This window comes from Salvia splendens, chromosome 4 (genome assembly GCF_004379255.2).
Source record: "Salvia splendens isolate huo1 chromosome 4, SspV2, whole genome shotgun sequence".
In the NCBI taxonomy this organism is placed as follows: Eukaryota; Viridiplantae; Streptophyta; class Magnoliopsida; order Lamiales; family Lamiaceae; genus Salvia; species Salvia splendens.
This window is the reverse complement of record NC_056035.1, coordinates 10340084-10347245: the sequence shown is the minus strand read 5'-3', so window position 1 is coordinate 10347245 and position 7162 is coordinate 10340084. Positions and strand designations below refer to the sequence as shown.

The 7162-nt window shown below is 37.6% G+C and overlaps 1 pseudogene; it reads right to left on the bottom strand.

Moving 5' to 3' along the window:
* Nucleotides 1-692: 692 nt before the first annotated feature.
* LOC121800629 lies at nt 693-6881 on the bottom strand (annotated as a pseudogene).
* Nucleotides 6882-7162: the final 281 nt, after the last annotated feature.

Here is a 7162-nt window from a genome sequence, read left to right as displayed (position 1 = left end):
GGTTTTTTCTCGCGGTTTATTTTTATTATTATTTTTTATCCCAAACAAAAAAACCAAAATATAGTTTTGTATTTTTGGTGCATTAAATCCATAAAGGTCGAATTTTTTTAATTTATTTGTATAGAATTATAATAGATGAAATATTTAGTTCACTATTAAAAAAATATATATATTACCACTCCAAAACTACGTTTATGCCAACTTTTCTTCTAATCAATATTAATAAGTTTACACATTACATTACTTTAAAAAATAAAACACATAATTTTGAAGTTTATTTCATGGGTGAAAACATGTAATGCATTAAGTCAGGCAATGGATTGTTATGTTGTATCCCATTGTAAATTACTATGTGACCTTATTGTAGAAAATTTTTATGGTAATATGGTATGACCGATAATAAAAAGAGGCTACATTAATTTTATGGTCGCACCTCTATTATCATTGATCTGAATAGTATTTGTAACAATATTAATTTTCTTTTATAACTTAATAATTTTATATATTAAATTATAAGTATATACTATATGTCGTTCAGTTATATACTCCTACTAGTCGTACTATTTAAAAATAAATAGTAAAATAAATATAATAGTACTACAAGTTGTAAATAAAAAATAAATTGGTCTCGATAGAAATCCACGCAGAAGGATGACTCGGCGTTGCTTCTTCATGGAGTATCAGGTAAAAGTTTCAACTCTCATCAATTCCTTTTCTTCAAGACTTCAACAATGCAAGAAATTATGTCTCCCTATGTATTTCTAATTTATAAATAAAACGCGTGGCGTTGTTTATATATCTTGCTTCTTCTTACTTTGTTAGACAAGAAAGGGATGACTTTGTGTTTTCAATTCATTCATCTTGTGCATCATGACTTGACTATGCCATCTTGATTAGATAACGGTCATTTCGATTAGCACAGCCATGAGAATGAGATCAACCCATCACTTTGAATTTGCCTTCATATATAAGTTGACTGATGCCACAATGTACCTTATTTTTATTAACCACAAATACTAATTTATCATCCATTTATGTAGAAATTCTATATTTTGTTGGAATTTATCACTGCAAAAGCCCCCAATGAGGCATGTTAATATATTAACAAAATCTAATACAGTATTTCATGCCACGTCATTAAAGAAGATGCATCTTTGATGCAAGTTTCAGTCACTTGTAAAAGAGTGAAATTAAGCACATTTAGAGTGTGTATCTACAATGATGCTATTTTAGGTGGGATAGTATAAACATCCCGGAGAAGATTGAGGTATTACATGTTGGTTGATGGTGGATTGTTATCTTGCTGATGGGAACAATGATCCATTGGAAATGTCAGGTCTTTGGATGTCAAGGAAGCTTGTTAGGAGTGTTTTTCTAGAAGATTGTCCTCTTGTACTTCCCGACGAGTCTAACTTATCGGTTCCTTTCTCGATCTTGTCTGCATCCTGTATGGCCAGTATGATTTCTTGCATTCTTGGCCTCACCGAGCTGTGTTGTTCCACACACTGAATTGCTGCTTCTGCTATTCTCCAAACAGATTAAACTTTCACGGTCCCTGCCAGTGCAGGATCTATGATGCTGATCACGTCTCCTTTGCGGATCAGAGACCTCGCCTAGGGAAGATCAATACAAGCATGTGAGAATTATGCTTGCATTCATTCTCTAGTATAACAAAATAATAGTAGTACTATGCAACACCTACTATTTTAAGGTTATAAAAGACTTGCATATTAAGACTGAAAACTGTGTGCTTACAGCACTTCATTTCTCTTGCATATATGATTTCTTACTGTTCTAATAGATGTTTTACTCCTAAACAAGTTCTTTGAGATTTAGAGAATTGAGTTTCTCCTTTCCTGATACTTCTAAGAGATCTGTATCTTAGTATAGTACTTTGTCTTAAGAGTTTTCTGATAGGAGTAGGTTCTGTAAATATAAGGCATCCAGACATGGCTATCATGATTTATATATTTTATTCTCTGATTATGCCCATGTTTTATTTACTATTCTACCTAGACTCTGAGAAAAACGGAAGAGATAACTAGTTATGGTCTACTAATGAGGAATAACTTCAGTTATAGTTCAAGTTAGTTTCTGAATGGTTCAGGATGAGTTTAGGCAAACTCAGGCATTTTGTTTTATCCTTAGTTGAGCTATATATTGTGTACTCATCCAGCAGTGTTTCGGCTCTAGAATCAGACCTTTAATTGGTTCCAATTTGTGAAACCTTTGGATTGTAATTTGTAGTCTATCCAGCAAATTGAAATCTCCTAACATGAGTCAATTAAGGTGTATAGGGCAATAGGCATGCTACTATAACTAATGGATCACCAGTTCTTTATATCTGGGGGCAGACTTCTACTGCTTGTTTCTGACATTGGAATTTCGAGATTATATGACTGAGATCCATTTTGTCTCTTTTTTCTAATAGTTAGACCCTACCTTTTTTTCCTAGCTTCACTGCAGATTATATGCATATTAAAGTTCAGATGTAAACATTTGCCTTGGGAAGCTTTATGACATGACCCCAGACAAAACTTATTAACATGACTCATGTGCTGAACTATCCTTAGAACTGACAGATTTTTTGAGAGCTTAACCAGTGAACGATGCTCCAATCAGAACTGTATTCGTCTATGGAGACATGCTTCCTTCCTGAGATAAGTTCCAGCATAACAACACCAAAACTATATACATCACTTTTTTCAGTCAATTGTTGATTTGCGTAGTACCTGGTAATACATAATTTCCCGTCAGTTTCTACAGTTAAGGCACCATTTCTGCAAACCACCTAAGTTTTTCACTTACTCCGGATCAAGGTATCCCACCGTTCCTCTTGCCACACTTGAGACATGTGTCAGGTCTTCCTCAGCTTGCTTTGAGAGCCCAAAATCTGACACCTTTGCCCTCATGTTTATATCTAGAAGAATGTTGCTTTTTTTCACATCACGGTGGATTATACTGGGGTTGCATCCAGTGTGCAAGTACTCCAGGCCTGTAGTGTTTGACAATTGTGATTTTGTGCTAAGATTAAAAAATTATATTTTATCAGGCAAATTGAACTATAGATTCCACCTTTAGCTGCGTCTTCAGCAACACGAAGGCGTGCTAGCCAGTCTAAGTGCTTCTGGTTGTCAGAACCTAGGAGAGAAAGTTTATGTTAGGTTTGTTATTATCCTCAAGGATCTTAGATTCCTACTTTAACAAGCTGATACAAACCGTGTATATGATCCCGTAAGGTCCCATTGTGCATGTACTCATAGACAAGCATGCACCGATGCTCCTCCTCGCAGTATCCAATTAGAGGAACCAAATTTCTATGATGGATTCTAGACAACAATGCGACCTGTAAGCATGAAGCTCGTTAATGTTCTGAGGATCAGTATGTCATACCCAAAATTTTCGTGTTTCTCCCCTGAAACAAAATTCTTGAACAGATTATTGACTAGTTCGCAATCAGGTGTGAGTTTGTGGACTCTCACTAGAGACTTAATGGTGCAAATCATACAAACTATGCATTATCTGATTCTATTATATGCAGGTAGGATATATTACAATTGTGGAGCATTCTATTTAAACTTGGCATACTTGGTCCAGTTGTGCAGTTTTGAACAGTTTTGACTGGTTCTTAGTCAGTTCAAGAGTTGCTTTAAGGCATAATAAATTGTAGGCAAAATAATCACCGAATTTTTTGTGGGTTAATATCTGAGTACCTCTGTAACAAACTGTTTGGTCCCATGGCTCGATGCATCGGCCATGATCTTCACCGCTACCTCCTTTCCATCCTTCAACTTTCCATAGAAAACTGGTCCAATTCTTCCTTTCCCAATATTCCTCAAAAAATTATTTGTAGCTGCTTCTAAGTCTGGGAGAGGAATGTAATATGCCACCCCTTCATCCATCAAAGATCCACCTCGAGCCATTGAATATGTTGTTAAAGGCTTGGAGCTGCCACGCCATGAATTGCCTGATTCACAAAAAAAGTAAATGAAGCTTTATATGGCAGACATGAACTTTGATGGCACATATTAATATAAAACACTAGGGCCCGACCTTTCTCATTCCTCTGCGGAATTTTCTTTGCCCTGTAATGTCGAAGTAGCAGTATGCTTGTAATGGAGAGAACAAGAAGAAGTGCAATCACTCCGATTGTTGTCCCAAGTATTACCCTGTTATGTTTTTTTTCACTGGTCTGAGATGCTGGTTGCCTTCATATCTGCAACAGAAAACGGATAGCCTTGGATCATTCATGATAGAGTTGATGAGTTGATTAATGTCTATTTAATTGTAGCTCCACATCAGAACTTTGATCTGCTACTACATTTTTGTGGCTTTTCTTCACAAAGCCATTTATCTAAGTTTCTAACCATCAACTAAGTAGCCAAAAATCATACTCCCTCCATCCCACTTCAAGTGATTGATATTCCATCCCACTTCACAACCAAAAATGGAATATCAATCACTTGAGGTGGGACAGAGGGAGTAGTATAGTACGTACGATTAAGTGCAGTAAAACTAAGAATTAAGAGTATAGTTTCCTGGTTATGAATCATAGGCCAACTGACCTCAAAGTTAAGTTTTCTCTTAACAACGATTGAGGTATCTCCCTGCTCAGAGAGTTGTTTTGTACGTTCCTGCCAGATATAATACTAAGATTTTCAGCTCAAATACATACACAATGTTATATTTAGGAACTTCTGCAGGACACCTTCGACCAACTTTGGACTTGGTGATTCCGGAATTAACTGATGCTAAAAGCTTAAAATGATGAAACATAAACAGAAAAAGATCTTTGAGACACTTACAGTTCTTGCAAGTATGGCAGGTTACCCAGGTACGAAGGCAGTGATCCAGTCAGTTTATTGTTCTCTAAATGCCTGCATATCCGATGGCATGAGACTAACAATAGGGGTATAAAACTTGGTTTAAGAAACCACATGATTAAAGATCTTACAATATTTGCAAGTTTACGAGGCCACTCATGTCAGGGATCGTCCCTGTAAATGAGTTGCCATCCAGCCACCTGTAATAGTGACAGGTATGAAAACTATCTTGAACGATGATTCAGAAATAAAGTATTGATCGTGGCAAGTTCTTACAGCTCTGTTAATGCTTCTAAGTTCTTAAGCTCCCGAGGTATCTCCCCGGTCATGTTCTTACCTGACAGAACACGGTGCAAACATAACACTAGCATGGTCGATTTATGTTTCTCTTCCAGTTTATGACATTTGATAAACACAGTTAGTGACTTACATTTTGGAAATCCTAGGTGGTGCTGTCGAGCTACAACTCACCCATCCCCAACTCGTCGGTATGCAAGGATCTCCCCCTTCTCTGGTCCATTCAGTTTGAACAAACATAGCACGCAGGACACTTAGGCTGCTCACTTTCGAATGGAAGAAAAGACTAGTAAGTTCTTTTTAATAACTAAAATCTCTACTTCTAATAAGTTTTGTTGTATTGCAATTTCTCAAAAACGGAGAATGTGAGATCATGCCGTTACCATCTTTAGCATCTGTTTTAGCAGCAATCTCTAGATATCTGCTTATTTCCATCGCATTCAGAATTGGCCCTTGTGTTGAATCCCGAGTTTTGACGAACGCAAATGTCAGAACAAAATCCAGCGACACATTCATGTAACTAGGTTCATACAGTGTGTAACTTGCATTGGCATTCTCAGCTATGTTCACCACCGCATTGCTGTAGTCAGGATTGTAAGGCTGCTCCATTTTGAATTTCCGCATCTCATTTGATCCCAAATCTTGAATCTCAGCAAAGTATGCATAAGCTCGGGCATTAGCTGGAAAATCCTCTAGATTCAAGCGGTAGCTGAGGCTTCCTTTAGTCCCGATAACTGCAGCCTGCATCACTTTAACAGGTGGATATTCTCTGGTATTCACATTTATGTCTCTGGTAGTGTTGATTCTCTCTGTACCAGGTGCCACCCCAACCAGGAAATTCTGCCTTCGATCAAGATCTTATTCCCATATATGGTCATAGGGGTCATCGGGGTACCTGCACGAGAACTTTTATTCAGTCACATTGCAATGGTGAGCACATGCTGCAATGTGATTGAGGATATGATTTAACCTTATAGCTTCTTAGGTTGGGGCACCGAAATTGACTCTTGCTGCCACGTCCAAGTAGAAATTATCTTCAAAATCTGTGGCATACATTGACAGGTTCAAAGGCCGCATCTCGAGAGTTGATATGAAGGGGGAGCCTGTGGTTGCGCAGCACACGCACACGTCCACAGAGTGAGACGGCGCCCTTATGATCATCTCCTTAACATACACTTGGAAGCATCCATAACTGTCATTGTGGACCATTTTGTTGCATCCAGGTAGAGCTGGAACTTGGGGTACGCGCCTTGGCTCATGGAGGCCCCGTATAAGAAGGTGGCGCGAACAATGTAGCGCCGTCTTTCTTCAGTGGTGAGTGTGTAGCAGTACTTGTTACTGTCTGTTGGGAAATCCCTCCTTGTCTGATACTGCTGCTGCGAGTTTCCATTTGTATCTCCCACTTTCACTGACAGGCTGTCGCCTTGGATTCCGTTGTCTGAGATCCACGCCAGGCCGGTGCTGTTGTCGGTATAGTTGACCGTGCCTCCACAGTCTATGCTGATGAACTCTGCAGGTTTGATGCTTTGCTAACTTTAGACTGTTTTTCACTTTAAAAAATCCTGATCTGATTTGAGATGCTTCATGCTAGATGAGTAATGATCAATTTATGAAAACATAGCAGTCATGATGGTGATTTCAATTACTGAAAGAAGAAATATAAAGTGGTAGAATCAAGAAGAACTCACCTGTAACTTGGCCAAAAATGGTGGGAATTATTAAACAAAGTATAACAACAAACATGTATGTAAAATAAGCCATACTTGAGATCAGAAACTGGGTATTTCTAGTAGTATACACTATGCTATATTATGCATTATTTGACTGCTGTGTATATAGGTGAATGAGTGAAAGTCATATTTTTTTGTGCATTGTTTCATTGCTTCTGTACACTATTTATCAAGTATTATACATTATTTACCAAGTATTATGCATTAATTGACTGCTTGTGTACATGGGTGAATGGTGCATTATTTAATGAAAATGCGACACAATATTGAGAGCTTCCCATTTAAATAATGTTCTGATGTTGTATGTTGGAC